Source organism: Eptatretus burgeri, chromosome 7 (assembly GCF_056783735.1).
Source record: "Eptatretus burgeri isolate ZD-2024b chromosome 7, Ebu_testis_v1, whole genome shotgun sequence".
In the NCBI taxonomy this organism is placed as follows: domain Eukaryota; kingdom Metazoa; phylum Chordata; class Myxini; order Myxiniformes; family Myxinidae; genus Eptatretus; species Eptatretus burgeri.
In genome coordinates, this window is record NC_140967.1 from 59,896,443 (window position 1) to 59,913,636 (window position 17,194).

The 17,194-nt window shown below is 44.0% G+C and overlaps 1 protein-coding gene and 1 pseudogene across 3 annotated transcripts in view; both read left to right on the top strand.

Annotated features, from left to right (window-relative positions):
- LOC147023351 (uncharacterized) overlaps positions 1-17,194 on the top strand; it is a 188,104-nt gene that overhangs the window by 163,281 nt on the left and 7,629 nt on the right. The window lies entirely within an intron of this gene.
- Positions 11,346-15,237, top strand: LOC147023353 (uncharacterized; annotated as a pseudogene).

Below are 17,194 nucleotides of genomic sequence, written 5' to 3' on the forward strand. Positions count from 1 at the left end.
TACGATGGACTCTGAGGCTTTGCTGTTGGTTTTGGACAGTCCACCAGCTTTGTGGTTATGCTTGGTAGATCTGTGATTGAACGCATTTGGGGTGGTCCAGTTAGTTCAAGCTTTGGAATCTCATTGCCTGGATCACACCTCTGGTAAATCGCCATTGCTGTGGCATGAAGGGTTCTTTTTCCGTCGGTGGTGTCCTCCGCAAAATCGACATTGTCGACTGCAAAGAACAAGTATCTTCCCATCACAACATCTGGGGGCATGTAAAGGCCATCGTTTATTGCCATTCTCTGAAGTACGGTAGACGCTATCTGCCCTTCTATTCTGAGTAATCTGTTGTACTCCACAGACACTCCGAACTTATGTAGCATATCAACAACGTTTCTGCTCCTGGTGGCTTGCCTCATGGCTATTCCGATAGCCAGTTACTGTGGCATCTCGTGTGTCATCTTGAAGGTCTTCATTACCTTGTTTCCAACTTGTTGTGGTGACAAGTGCTTCGCCACAGTACTTTCTGCCAGACTGACAGCATGCTTGTTGACAACGAAGTATTCTTTGTCTGTTGACAATGTTGTGTTTGGGCCCTGGATTAACCATCTATAAAATATGTAGAGTTCTTCTGGAACATGCTCGCTCAAAGAGTCAGATAAGTTTCCAGTGAATGTCCATTTGTCGGCCTTGCGTATCGCTCTCCTCAAAATTGAAGATGCTTTGTATAGCACCCTCATGTCCGATTCCAGCCCCATCTCTGTTTCCTCCATCCGGTTAATGGCTTCATCCCTGGTAGTTTTGATTGTGCAACGTTCTGGCTCATTGATGCGCTTCAGTTTGTTGAACTCTTAGGGTTAGCTTGTGGTATTTAACATCAATGGCATGCGCGTCTGTGGGGTATATTGAAGTACTGAGCTTCACACGAAGCTGTTCGTCTCCACTTTTTGCAATGGCTTCCTTAAGAGAAACACTTGCATTTCCAGTGGCGAGTAGATGTCGTGAATTAGTATGCGTTGCTCCAAGATCACAGAAGAAACACAGGTCACTCTTGTATGGGGTTGAATGAGAGCGTGTAAATGTAGTTGAGGCCTGAGTGGATTTTTCGTCATGGATTCCTTTGGATGATAATCGTTTCTCATAGTGTCCTTTTGCTCTGTTGAGCATTCCAGCATGAACAGTATTCTGGTGACATTTCCTGTGCCATGATGCAGATTTTTCCTGCAGGTCCTGGCTGGAGACATTTCCAAGTCGCCGGCTGATTTCATGATGGTCTCTGTCACCGTACTTAGCTCGCTCTCTGATACAGAGTAATATCTTCTCGTAAGCACTGGGACTCTGAACTAATGTTGCGGCACTTTTTGTTTGGCAAATAATACACAAGGAATAGTCAGTGTCTACTCTCGCAACTTTCTCTGGAGGAAATACAGTTTTTGTGGCTGACTCCATTTCGATGTTGACAAGGTGATGTATTTAGAATGTGGAAGCATTTGTTAGCAATAGCAGAATACGCAATAAGCAGTCACTGGGTACAAGAGAGGGATAGTATGCTGGAGTTCCAATCTAGTGTCTACAAACTACCGATGACCCTTTCGGTTCTTGTCAGATGTTCTGCTGCATCTGAAAAACATAAGTGAAAAACATAAAAGTATGTTTTTATACAGAATCAGCTATATTGAATTGAATATATCATCTTGTGGCTCTTCAGCAGCATCACATCTGAAAGAGAAAATGCTTATATTAGTGGATACCATGGTTACTATAGTCATATGGGAAGACTACCTCAACCTAATCATCAACAGTAGGATTTGTGTCATGTGTTTACAAAATCATGCATCCAAATTTACAGATGTCGGAAAGAGTAACCTTCCGATTCATTAGGGGGTAGGGTTACATTTTGAGGTATATCTCGTTGAATTATCAAGTGAATGATGTGTATAGAATATCAAAAGAACTAGTGATAACATAGGTACGATGCGATACTATTCATTAGCAGATTGGTGAGCACAATGTTGAGAAAAAGGTATTTTGGTGAACTGCGGACGGTGAAACCGAAGTCGAAATATGGTCAAAATTTGGATTTTTGTGTGATTTATTCATGATATGGCTCATATTGACGAATAAATGACCTATGAGTATGCAGAGGTTCATGCCGGTCAATTTGATACCAAATATGACAAAATTGGTGGTATATGGAGGGGTCAGGGTGACATTGTCACTTTTTAAGCAGCGAAAATAGTCATTCTTCAAAAAATGTTAAATGTGTTCAAAATACACGTCCGCACCATTTCCCAGAGTGCCACCAAGCTTTCTATTAATCATTAGGGTCCACTTGAAGAGTCTAGCATGGTGGTTTGCTTTCATACCAAAAATCCCACGGGACTTATGATGCTCCCTGACTAAAAGACACTTAGTTATAAGAATCGCAAATTTGTTAAAATTTTTACACATTTCACTTCATCAATTATCAAAAAAAAAAAAAATCTCTATCAAAACACCTCTTTAGTATCAATTTATTCAGCTCTTCAGCTCAATTTCTCCCTCAACTTCAGGTGAAGATAACATTAGTCAATTTATCCAACTTCAGGTTGGAACAGCCAAATTATGTTCCACGTTCAGGTGGAGACATCAAATTCTTTCAAGTGTGGCACCGAGACCTCAAAGGGGGGGGGGGGGTGCGGGGGGGTGCACACAATGGGTATTTATCTGATCAGGACAGAACTCCAACCTAGAAACACACCAACTCTTCAACAGACGGGGCTTAAAACCCATGCACAGAGACCTTGTAAACCAAACTCATAATGCAAACCAGTTTCACAACAAGTAGAACAACAACGAGGACGATGAACAAATACACAAATTAAAAATTTAATTCCCCAAACATCCTCAACACACATTCCTTCTCAGAGGACATTAACGTCCTAATTTTGGCCAATCAATAAAGGTTCTCCTTTGTACACCTCTCCAATTAATGGAGTTCCACGTTTCCTCTTTAGTTGAGAGATGCAGTATCCGATCTGAAATAAGAGCCAACATCTTTGTTAGTGGCCACTTGTTTGCTGTTACGCCAAATGGTGCTGTCGTTCAATTCCTGCTTTTCCGGAGTTTGTGGCCAACCTTGGGACGCCAAATTGTGGAAGAAATGAACTCAATTACCACTCAGGTTCAGCCATACAAAAGAGAATGTTTAATTATGTTCGTGCGCACATATGAGAGAGAAAAAAAAATCCATCAATGAAACTCTCTCTCAAAAAACCACACCAATGCAAGCCCTATATATAAAACAGGGACAAGTGGGGGAAATGATTGAACAAGCAGGATAAAAGACAAATAGCTTTTCATCTGCGAAAGAGAAACTACTCCCATAGTTCTAAATAAAAACCTCTGGGAATACCATTTGCAGCTTTTGGTTGGTCACCGCCTGCCAATCACAAGCATTTGGCAGACCTCTTGCCTTCCACCTCCTCCTCCTTCTATCTCTTACCACCTGGCCCTCTTTCACAAACAACACCCCTCTACCATCGCCCTCTTCCTCCTTTCTTCTCACCTCGCTCTCAAGCATCTTCCTCCTTATTTACACACCTGCCTTTCCCCGTAGATCCTGCTACATCCATCCCAAACACTGCTTCCCATGCTGCAACATTCCCATCACCTCCTCCTGTTACACTTGTGTGTATATATGTGTATATATTGTTGTGGATTTTCACCCGTCCGGCGTGCGGGTGTCCGCCTTTAGCTCAATTGCGGCTCCGCGCGCCCACCGAACGAGCAATGTAGTCGCAGCTTTTGGATCAACGCCGAAACCCAGCTACAGGTGTTGTTAACCACACCATAAACCAGCCAACTCTTCTGTCCATGCTACAGTGTCGATCGCCGAATTGTCCATGTACCTAATTATTCACGCAGACAGAAATGCCGGGAGTTTACACCTCATCGGAGCCTGCACGAAAACGAGCCGCTTTAAGTAGCTCGTTCCGTTTGCGATTGCCGAGCGGTTTTAAATCCCCAAGCCCCGTCGGACCAGATGTACGTTTTATCGGCTATTAATCAGCCAGCTAATTATTCCGAACGCAATTATGGCAGTCAATGGAGGAAGGGACGCAACGAGCAGGTGACATTCAAAAATGGGGAACATTTATTTGCACACGTAAGCAATGCAATGAATGTCTATGTCTATTTGTCTAGACAGCCGATGTCTATTTATTATGTACATGCACTTAGTCAGTTCTACTTGGTAGACAAGGCGCCACAGACTTTCATGCAAAAACCCCAGAAAGTAAAGAAGAGAACTGGGCTCGTAAGCCTTTAATGTTCCTCGGAGCTGGGATGACCGAAGGAGCTCCGCGAGGCCGGGCAGGTTACCTTTGTCACCCTTGAGGGGACTCGATGGGTCTTTTGTTCGTGGGGGGCCCTCGGTATGTCTCTGTTCACCGGGGGGGGGTGTCACCAAATGCGTCAGTCGCTTAAGCGGCTCGAGCAGCTTAGCGGGCGGCCCTCCTCGGTCGCTTGACCTTCCCCGCGGCCTGGTCGATCGGGCCTGGCCGACGATGCTTCAGAGGAGCGAACGGGCCTTGCTCTTCTAGAGTTGATGCTCTTTAAGAGCCCGCTCACTCCTCAGCGTCGCTCGACCGACTCAGGGCCCGATCGCTCAGACCGTTACGTAGCTTGCTGGCGACTTCTCTCCAGCTGGCGACTTCTCATGACTCCAACTCAACTGCCAGCTTCTCCCGTCTCCCGACTCCACTGCTGACTCCAACAGCCCAGCCCAACTCTTCTCTCAACTCCACTTGACTGCCTCCACCGACCAACAACGACCAACAACCCTCTCGGCGTTGAAACGCGCCTTTTTATAGCCCGGAGGGGAGGGGTCGCTCTGGGCTTCATCACCCCAAATCAGCGCCCTCCCCCTTTTCACCTTTGAACTTTCATCCCCGGCTGGCTCTGCCCCTTTCGCCGTTCTGATCCGATCTCGCCGTCAAGCGCGGCCGTGGTTGAGATCACTTTCACAACGCGGCCGTGTTTGAGATCACTTTGCCGCTGTCGAGGATGCCATCGTGTTTGTTTGTGGAGATGTTGTTTGTTCGGGATGCCGTTGTTGGTGAAAATATGGCGGTGTTGTGGAGATGCTGGTGAGGAGGTGTTGGCAGTTGTGGAGAAGGTGGTGAGGAGATGTTGGCGGTTGTGGAGAAGGTGGTGAGGAGATGTTGGCGGTTGTGGAGAAGGTGGTGAGGAGATGTTGGCGGTTGTGGAGAAGGTGGTGAGGAGATGTTGGCAGTTGAGGAGAAGGTGGTGAGGAGATGATTGTTTAAAATAAAGATAGAAAAGAATAACACTACCTCAAGAATCACAGCCCGGCACACGACTAATACCCGTTATACATCGGTGGGGAAATCTAACCTGGAAACACACTTATCGACATAACTGATCTTCGGGGAACCTGAATGGTGTTCTGTGAATTTCCACAACCGTAACACTATATGCATGCGCACGCACGCACGCACGCACGCACACACACACACACACACACACACACACACACACACACACACACCCACACACACACACACACACACACACACACACACACACACACACACACACACACACACACACACACACGCACCAGAGTTTTCCACCATGACCAGAAAAAGCAATATTTGTCAAACAGTGTGGCACTCCCAACACCTCACAAACCCACTCACCAAAACCTCCATCCTCTCTAGATGCCCCATCACAATATCATAAACAATCAATGTTCACAATACTTGTGGCATTAATCCAACCTTCAAACACTATAACTTCAACTTTTCCGTGAAGCCACATCCATCAATCGCCTCAAACCTCTCAAAAGCTTTTCCCTTACTTCCTCCACCCTTCCCATAAAATTCAATTCAACCATATACTATCTTCCTAAGCTCTTCACGGGGGGGGGGGGAGGGGGGGGGAGTGAACGTGATCCACCACCTCTCGTCTCACCACAACACTCGACTTTCTGGCCTTAAAGCCCATCCTTGCCCACTGCATCAATCTTTCCAATTGCTCATCCAGTACCTCTACTGCTGCATCAGTTAACAGTTTTACACCAGTCAGGTCATCCATGAATGCAAACATTGCTCGCAAACTCTGACCAGGATACACTTCTTTCCCATGTTCTTTCTCTGACCAGGATACACACACACACACACACACACACACACACACACACACACACACACACACACACACACACACACACACACACACACACACACACACACACACACACACACACACACACACACACACACACACACACACACACACACACACACACACACACACACACACACACACACACACACACACACACACACACACACCCACACACACACACACACACACACACACACACACACACACACACACACACACACACACACACACACACACACACACATACACACACATACACACACATACACACACATACACACACATACACACACATACACACACATACACACACACACACACACATACACACATAAGCAAATCCATAACCAACGCAAACAAAATAGAAGAGATGGCATATCCCATTGGGATCTCCATTTCCAACTCTCACCAAATAGGATGCGCACTGGAGGCGTGATAATGGCATTGAGGATCCTGCTGCTGCTCAGAAGCAAGTCTGAAATGCTGAATGCCATCCAATGGAGCCAATCAAGTACTGATAGAGGTTCATCGATGGCAAGGACAGCCCACAGTGATGAGGTCAGGTCAGGTCAGGTATAGGAGCATGCGCCGGAGCAACGCGTCGCTGCGTCCACGTTCCACAGGTATTCCAGAGGCCTCTGTCTGGCCACCCCCAGGCAGATGCCTGGTCCATCCCCATCTCCTTAAGATGCTAATCAAGATGTTGCAACCATGAGGCACGTGGTCAGCCCATTGGCCTCCTCCACTCACAAGGCTCCCGCGCTGAGAGAATCTGATGAGCAGGATCAGCGTCAGGAAAACGAGCCACATGTCCGTACAGCCGCAGCTGACACTCACGGACTATACAGGTAACAATCTCATTTGAGTCTCTCTCAACAACCGCTCATTGGACACAAAGTCCGACCAGTGAGAGCCAAAGATTCTCCAAAGAGATCTGGTACCGAAGAAGTTAAGTCTTTGTCTCAGATCCCTGGTTAGAGTCCAATTCTCACATCCATAGAACAAGACTGGAAGCACCAAGGACCTGAGGACTCGGACTTTCATCCTCCTGCACAGGTACCAACAGCGCCACACCCCATGATCCAATGAATCCATGACTCCCAAGGCCTGACCCAGACATCTGTTGACCTCTGGCTCACAGACAGCAGAGACATGACTATCACTGCCAAGGTCAGTGAATCTCTCCGTGACCTCAACATCCTCACCACAAACAGGTACAGACAAGATAGCAGCATCTAAGATGTCAATGAAAGTCTGGATCTTAGTTTTGACCCAGGAAACCCATGATCCTAGCGGCTCCGACTCCTCATTCAGCACCTCAAGAGCCCCCAAAAGGATATCCAGAGTCTCTGCAAAGATGACTGCATGATCTGCGAAATAAAGGTCCGAGATCTTGACATTCCAAAACGATGCACTGCAGCCTGATCTCTCCGACATCCTCCCCAGAAGCCAGTCCATACACGTGCTGTAAAGTGTGGAGGTCAGTACACGCCTGATAAACTCCAGTAAAAACGGGAAATAAGTCAAAGATGGAATCACCACATCTCACAGCACTCTCAGTACCAGAGTATAGTTCAGACATCAGATTGATCAGTTTTGGTGGCACCCCACGAAACCAAGCATCTCCCAGACGGCATCCCGATTCACTGAATCAAACGCTTTGCAGAGATCAACATATGCTGCAAACAGCCCTTGCCGAAACTCTCTTCTGCAGTTGGTGAGGACCCGAAGAGCAAGGATATGATCAATCCTTAACCTGTTTGCTGCAAAGCCTGGCTTCTCTGGACACTGGTGCTTAAGCAGATGGTGGCGAACCCTATCAAGAATTATCCGAGCAAACACCTTGCCCAACACTGAGAGCAGCGTCACCCCTCGGTAGTTGTTACAGTCCTGACGATCACCCTTCCCTTTCCAGAGAGGGATAACAAGGTCCCTCTTCCAGTCAGTTTGGATGATGCCTGTGTTCCAGGCAGAGCACAGAACTGCATGCAACGACACGAGTACAGCATTTACACCAGCCTTGAGAAGTTCAGCATGGATGCCACAGATCCCTGGAGCTTTACCCCGTTTCAACCGGTTCACCACAGCCTGTGTTTCCACCAACAAAGGTGGATCTCAGTTGATTGGAGGGTCAGCAATAGGGATGGTAACACTCCTGATATCCAAGACAACAACTGGTGGGTCAGCCTGGTGCAGCCGCTCAAAGTAACCAGCCTAGCGGTCCTTCACTTCGGACTCCTCTGTCAAGATCCCACCACCTTACGCTCTAACTGCAGTACACTGAAGTACGTGCTTGGAGGAAAGCAATGCGTGAATTTCCCTCCAAGCAGGATGAGAATCCCCTGACCACAGGTGATTCTCTTCCCCCTCACAGATTCCTCGCACATTGGCCTCGGTATCCACCCTCAGCGCACATTCAGTTTTATGCCTCAACTCGCTGAACAGCTCAATCTGCCATTAAGCCTGGCCCTGTGACTCTGGTCAATAGTATCCAGTGTCCCTTGAGAGACACAATTCTTCTTCGACATATTGTGAGTTTGAAGGCATCCACACATCAAGCATGGCAGTCTTGAAGGCACTCCACAACTCTTCAAGATTCCCAAAAGCACTCATACCGCCAAAATCCCCACTCAGCCTGTTCGCAAACTCCTCAGCTACCCTCTCATCCTTGAGCATGCCAACATCCAGCCTAGGCTGGAATGGTACCATTCTCCTGGATTTAATCTGCAACTTCAGAATTGCTACAACAAGCATGTGGTCAGTATTGAGGAACTCAGCACTCCGCTGGACCCTGCGGTTCTGGATCATCCTCCAGAAACCACCAACCAGCACAGGGTCCATCTCCTTTGCCACACCACCAGCGTTGGAATACCAAGTCCAGCGATCAGCCTGTGGGTGCTGAAACCATGAACCAGGCACCCGAAGTCCATGACTTTTTGCAAAGTCAAGGAACTTAGTGCAATTCTGGTTCACAGTTCCAGACCCATAGGGACCAACACCTGTCTCATAACCATCTCGATCAGTTCCAGCCATTGCATTGAAATCCTCAAAGACTCGAAGCACTGGGGCACTGATCAACCACAGACTCGAGCATGGCATGGAATGCGTCCTTCATAGTGAGATCACTCGCCTCAGTTGGAGAATATACAGAGACCAGGGAAACGACACCCAAGAAGTGATGAATCCTTTGTTACCTCAATTATCATTGGAGTCAGCTTATTGAACACAGCTACAGCAACTCCTTGGGCATAGTAACCATCAGAGTGACCAGACCAATGGTAGGTGTAACCATCCACCATGATCTTGCCACTATCCGGTCTCCGAACCTCAGAGAGTGCTGCAATACTGATGTTCAAATGCTTGAGCTCAGATGATAACAGACAGGTGAACATCCTCTCTTGGGGATAGGACATTCCAGGCACCCACCCGAAGGGACCACCTCAGGTTAATCCAAGGAGACCGCCGTCTAGTGGACAATACCTCAGCATCACTCCACCGCAATCTGACCAAGGAAGTTTTTGCCGTGCTTTTCCTCCTATAATCAAGGAATGGGGGTCCCAAGGCTTTGCCCCGATCCCATCATCAAGTGAGCTGCCCTACGAAGGGCAGCATCACAGGAGGTACTCCCACGGAGTGTGTTTCAGTTTTCTTTGCATTTGTGGGTTTTGTGGAATGAAGTGTTTTACAGTGACGGGAGTACAAATCCTGCCACCAACATCCTAAAAAAAGGTATCCCAACTGCAGGAGAACGTCCGCAGACACAGTTTGGCACGAGATATGGATAGCTGTTGGCTTGCGAGGAGCTCCTCCACCCTTTGACAAGTTTTGTTTTAATCCTGTTGGATGTCCATATCCATACAACCTCCTCACCAGGAAACCTGGTGGGGGAGATAGTTTAGACACTTGACATCCTAACCATGAAACAGGTTAGCACAGGTTTACATCAGTTTACATGGTTCTTGGAGCAAGACACAGATGTAATCTGGCCTAGCATGGCATCCAGCCACTTCTGGCAATGCTCATCATTTATCGGGTGAGCATCATTTGCCACTTGGACAATTGGGAGATGCAGGTAACTCTGGAGCAATGTTTTCACCAAGAAACGACCTCTCATCTTCACCTCCGTGGCGAAGACCTCCGTTTGGAATTCAAGATCAGGTGCCCAACCCACAGACGATGCTGCTACAACTGCCCAGGCTACAGGAAGTTTTCCCTCTGGGAAGCCAGAAAATTTAAACGTCAAACTTTCCCTCGAGTTGAGTGTTCAAAAAGATTTGAAAGGAACAGAAACGGAGAAGCCTTGCATTCTCTCAGGCACATTCACTGTCTGCAGATCGCAGCAGGATGGCTAACGATGTCTGGAAGAAATATCATGACAGCATGAGTAAGGACAGCACATGAAGAGAAAATTGTGTTTCAGATGATGTACTAAACAGGAAAGAATATAACAGGAAGGAAGAGAAAACAATTTCTAATGATGTGAATCTGGATAATGGTAGAAGTGGGTTGAGCTATAATGAGGAGAGCAGTCAAACTTTAATAAGTGCCAGTAGATATTCAAATAAATTAAAGAACTGTGAATTGTTGGAGGAGCAAGAAACTAAATTAACTCGTGAAAGCTCCTCTTTCCCTCTTGAAGTTGCAGATGATTAATTTGTATGTCTAGATCTGTGCACTCCCATCATATGTCAATGAAGATGATGTTTATTAACCTCCGCCATCGAAGATGGACGGAGATTACTGTTTTCACCCCTGTCTGTTTGTTTGTTTGTGAACAGTATTACAGAAAAACTCCTTGATGGATTTCGACGAAACTTGGTGGGGGGATTAGGTATGGTCCAAGGATCATGCCATTAGATTTTGGACTCGGTCCAAAGTACAATATGGCCGCTATGGCGGCCATTTTGAAAAAATATTTGAATTTTTGTTTTTGCATTTCTACATGTTTTAAGTGATTTCCAACCAAAAAAAAAAAAACAATTTGTAAGAGGAAAAAAAAAACAAAAGTTTGCAACTTTTTTTCAAAAAAATTTAGATTTTATTTGAAAAATATTTGAATTTTTTTTTTGCATTTCTACATGTTTTAAGTGATTTCCACCCCCCCCCCCCAAAAAAAAAAATTGTTACAGAAAAAAAACAGAAATTTTGCAACTTTTTTTTTCAAAAAAATTTCGATTTTATTTTTTGGCCATTTCTACATGCACGTCGATCTAGTTTAGTTTATTCAATCGTGGTTCAGTAGAGTCTGATCCGTTTTGACCTACAATGAATAGGATATCAGGTTCACTTAAGTGATCCAGCAGTATTGGCGGCGGAGGTTTTGCACTCTACCGAGTACTCCCCCTCTAGTTTATTATTTGAAAAGTTGAAAGTGGATTGCGTGATTTTAAACAAGGATCGAAAGGGGCAATTTGTTGGAACGGCTTACGTACGTTTTGCAACACCAAGTGATGCAATTGCTGGAATGCACAAACATGGCCAGTATATTAGCAGGAGGTGCAAAGTAGAAGTGTATCCAGCAACTGAGAATAATTGGTGCATTGCACTTCAGAATGCATCATCTCAACTGCAGTCTGAACATGCATGATCACCGTCTGAAAAACAGGACGAAGAGCACTCACGAAAGGTGTCTGGTTACAAATTTTCTCCACCTCTGTCTCTGTTGAGTGCTTCTTGACATTCATAACATCTTTCCTCAAAGGATTTGTATTTAACATGATGAGATGTCCCATCCATGCTTGAAGGATCTCGGTCATCTTTTGATTTCCCTGTACACATCACAGGTTCGCCCAGCTTCATTGATAGAGACACGTTGTTGCAGTTCTTCTTCGCACTGTCTTTGGTTGAGCCAGTGCCTCTTGTGAATAGTGTACCATCTGTTAAAGCATTTTTTTAGTTTGCCACCACATGCAGATCTTTCAATGACTCTTCGTTGCTCCGTGCATTACCTTGACAATCAGCAGATTTTGTTTGTTCCATTTCCAAAAGTATTATGAGACAGCAGAGAATGTGAGTTTGTCAATGATGAAGAGTCGAGGAAGTTCAATAAAAAGTGTCTGCTTGTGCAAAATCTCCCAAGATAAGTCCGCAAGAAAAATGTGTGTTGTTTTTATTTTTTGAAGGGTATGGAGTTTCAGCAGTCAACATTGCACTGCTGTCTGCTCTTGTTAATGGAGAAGCCTTGGTGGCATTCTTCTCTGAAATTACTCGTGTCACATGCGAAACTTCGCCAAGGCATGAAAATTGCTTGTTGGTCGGTTCGCCTGCTTCCAGTTGAAGGAAATATGTATGATCAGTGCAAACACTATATGTGTGACAAGCCTGATGGAGCATGCCTGGATTCACATTGTTTATCAATAAGAGTACATGGTCTTATTCTTGCTGGAAATCTTCGGTTAAAACCGAATCCTTCCCTTTTATTGCCACAAAGTTTTCAGTCGATCCGACGTCCTCCTTTATTCCCAGACCCTGTGGCAATGCCACAACCTTCCATTGCACCAAACTTGGATCAACAAATTGTCTATGCACAGATGATTGTAGGCCAGCAGCTGCGATTGCCGCTTGCCTTTGGCTCACAGCCAGCTCCTTTGTTGACAGGCAAACCAGCACTACCCAAATCAATGCCGTTTAACCCAGGTCCTGTTAAAATTCACAAGGAAAGCACTGGAGGTAATTTGTCTGATTCTACAAGCAAAGAGTTGCCCATTATATCGCCTGGAGATTTGGCTTTGAGACAAATGATGAACCTGCCAAAAAGTATGGGCAGGGACAACAATCCTGTATTGCTTCAGACAAAACCAGGTTCCACAACACTTCCGTTTGCAGGGTTTGATAATAATTTGCATGAAGTGCTCTTTGAGAAAGGGTTAAATAAAAATTCAGACTCCAGTACAATGGCGTTAAAATATAACAATGTGGAAGCGAAAGTGGAAGGGACATTCCCTCCAACTTTGAAATCTGATGAGGAACTGAAGATGCTGCAGTTGAAAGTGGACAAGTTACTTGAAAAACTGGACAAGAACAAAATTTTGGCACTTACACAGAAAAAAACACATCAAGCTAATGATCCTGGCAACAAGGGATTTGTGAAACCCTATGTTAAAACCCCAGACATTGTTAAGTTTGAGAACATGCTCAAAGAATTCAATGGAGGAAGCATTTTGGCAGCTTCTCAGGTTTCACATTTGAATCCTATTAAGGACAACATTGAAAGCACAGGAAATTTCTTGAACAACCCAAGAGGAAAAGAGGCCATCCTGAATGTCTCTGGAGCTTCCAGTTCTAAAATTAATATCTCTGATCAAAGAGGATACCAGGATTTTCAACTCCAATTGTGCCACAGTTATATGCCTGTGATGTCAAATTCAGGAGAAACATTTATGGAAATTAAGTCCCATGACTAAGCTTGGATAGAAAAGCAGAAGTGACAAGGAAAGGAGGAGCTGATGCCTTGGCAAGATTTTCAGGAAACTCAAGCAGATAATTTTTCAACAATTCCGAATCGGTTTCCTGGTTATCATGGTGTCTATGACAAAAATTTGCCATCTGGTCCAACACTGGTTGAAATGACAAACCTGCCTTTGAACATGAATATTGAGGATATAATTTATTTCTTTCAAGGCTGTCACATCATTTTAGATTCTATCGATGTACAAAGAGGAGATCCTTGGCATCCCACACAATCACTTCGTGCCCTTGTGAATTTTGAAACTCCAGAATGAGCAGCCTTGGCTGTCCAATTTCTCAACGAAAACCCAATTAGGATTAGGAAAATCTTCCTCAAGCTCATGTACAGTATAATACTTTTTTTCTTTTCTTTTAAAGCAGCTTAATGCGTCTTGTTGCTTTTCTTCTGATAATTGATTTTGTTTTGAGTATCCGCTGGCCACTGCCAGGCCTTGTATTTCCTTGTCTACATGACCATGCTGGATTAAGGTAAACTGCTTTAATAGTCAAGCAGCTATTTTCTGTACGAAGTCCAATCAATGAGTTCGCTCACTTCGCACCACACACTTGGTTTGAGTATGTATCCTGTTTGTATGATCACTCAGCGTCATGGCCTGGTGTTTAGTGGAACTAAATCGTGGTGTCACTTTTTGTGCACAGAACATTTTCGACCGCATGGTAGCACATTCGAATATGCATCAAAATCACCCGTTTTTCATACTTAAAATTTGAGGGTATGGCTGTTTAACAGCCAAAAGTTGAAACATATGGGTACATTACATCTAAGTATCTCATATCAAAAAAAGGGGGATTAAATCTCCAATTTAACTGTGTATCATAAATACTCAGAGTGAAAAATGAGATCACCATGCTATATTGCAAAAATATGAAAATAATTGCAACAGTCCAGCTGAATCACTTTTTCCCATTGTCACACGGTGTGTGGGTAATTCCATGGGAAAAGTTACCTAGTGGCTATTTTTTGAAAGTACATTTTTCATTAAATCTTATATACCATATGACAGATCATGAATTGAAATAATTGAATTTTTGTAATATTAGCTTCATCAAGCAGTGTCTGTATACATTGTGGTAGCATCTCCGGACGTTTATTAATAAACGTCCAGAGATGTTACGTCCGTTACGCTCAGTTGTAACGTCCGTTACATTACATTTGCCATGGTACTGCCTACTCGGTATCATTAATTCTTCAAATAAATACTGGGAATACAATGACGTACCTATACCAAGCTGCTATACCAGATTTAGTCTTCTGTCGTAGAACACTTCACAGAAATTTGTGAGCAAAACGATCATCATGCTAAAGCGGGTATTTTGACGGTTACGTCCGTTACGAAGATTCATCATACCGTAGCACTCAGGCAAAAATTATTAATCTCATATAATTACCATTTCCTGGCACCTTTGTGTTCACTGCACAAAATAAACTAATACATTTGATACGATAACTTTGTTCTTCATGAAGTATTTTTGAGAACTGCCAATAAGTTCTGTCTGAATGTTACATCCATTACGGTGGAATTACCCGTGTTTAAAAATATGTTAAAGACAATGCTTATCTTGGGGGGGGGCTGGTTTCACCATAGAAGCATTAACAAGGTTGCATATATATATATACATATATATATATATATATATATATATATATATATATATATATATATATATATATATATATATATATATATATATATATATATATATATATATATATATATATATATATATATATATATATATATACATATATATATATATATATATATATATATATATATATATATATATATATATATATATATATATACCATACATATATATATATATATATATATATATATATATATATATATATATATATATATATATATATATATATATATATATATATATATATATATATATATATATATATATATATATATATATACATATATATATATATATATATATATATATATATATATATATATATATATATATATACATATATATACATATATATACATATATATACATATATATACATATATATATACATATATATATATATACATATATACATATATACATATATATATATATACCAAGTCGAAAACACCAGGGGGTTGACTCAGCCTGCCATCCTTCCAAGGTCGGCGAAATGAGCACCAGTTGTACTGGGCCCGGTGTATGCCCCGGTTAGAATAGGTGTACCATATCCCTGTGTGTCGTAAGAGGCGACCAGGGTTGCGTCAGGAAGGGCATCCGGCGTAAAAACCTATGCCAAATCATTATGCGGACAACAAAACGAATTTCCATACTGGATCGGTCGAGGCCCGGGTTACCAACGACCGCCACCGGTACCGGTGCTCAGCAGGGTACCAGTGGAAATTCTGCTACTGCTGGGCGAAGGAGGAGAAGGAGACGGGGAAGGCGAGTCCGGAGGCAGTGGGAGAGGGGGAAGGGTAGAAGTGTGGAGGTGAGAGTTGGAACTCTGAATGTTGGGACGATGACTGGCAAAGGGCGAGAGTTGGCTGATATGATGGAGAGAAGAAAGGTGGACATACTGTGTGTACAAGAGACCAAGTGGATGGGGAGTAAGGCAAGGAGCATTGGAGGTGGTTTCAAGCTGTTCTACCATGGTGTGGATGGGAGGAGAAATGGTGTCGGGGTAATCCTGAAGGAAGATTATGTCAAGAGGGTATTGGAGGTGAGGAGAGTGTCTGACCGAGTGATGAGTGTGAAGTTGGAAATTGAAGGGGTGATGATGAATGTCATCAGTGCATATGCCCCACATATGGGGTGTGTGAGATGGAATATAAAGAAGATTTCTGGAGTGAGTTAGATGAAGTGGTGGAGAGTGTATCCAAGGATGAAAGAGTGGTGATTGGAGCAGATTTCAATGGACATGTTGGGGAAGGGAATAAAGAGGATGAGGAGGTGATGGGGAGGTACGGTCTCAACAAGAGAAATGTGGAAGGGCAAATGGTGGTAGAGTTTGCAAAAAGAATGGAAATGGCAGTGGTAAATACGTATTTCAAGAAGAAGGAGGAACACAGGGTGACATACAAGAGTGGAGGAAAGTGCACACAGGTGGATTACATCTTAAGTAGGAGATGCAACCTGAAAGAGATTAGTGACTGTCAGGTGGTGGCAGGGGAGAGTGTAGCTCGACAGCATCGATTGGTGGTCTGTAGGATGACTTTAGAGGTGAGGTTGAGGAAGCGAGTGAGGGCTGAACCAAGGACCAGATGGTGGAAGCTGAAGGAGGAAGACTGTTGCGTGAAATTTAGGGAGGAGGTGAGACAGGCGTTGGATGGTGGTAAAGATGGGTGGGATGATTGGGCAACGACAGCAGAAGTTGTGAGGGAGATAGCTAGGAAGGTACTTGGTGTGACATCTGGACAGAGGAAGGAAGATAAGGAGACTTGGTGGTGGAATGAGGAAGTACAGGAAAGTATAAGGAAGAAGGGGTTGGCGAAAAAGAAGTGGGATAGTCAGAGAGATGAAGAAAGTCGGCAGGAGTACAAGGAGTGGCGTTGAAAAGCAAAAAGAGAGGTGGCAAAGG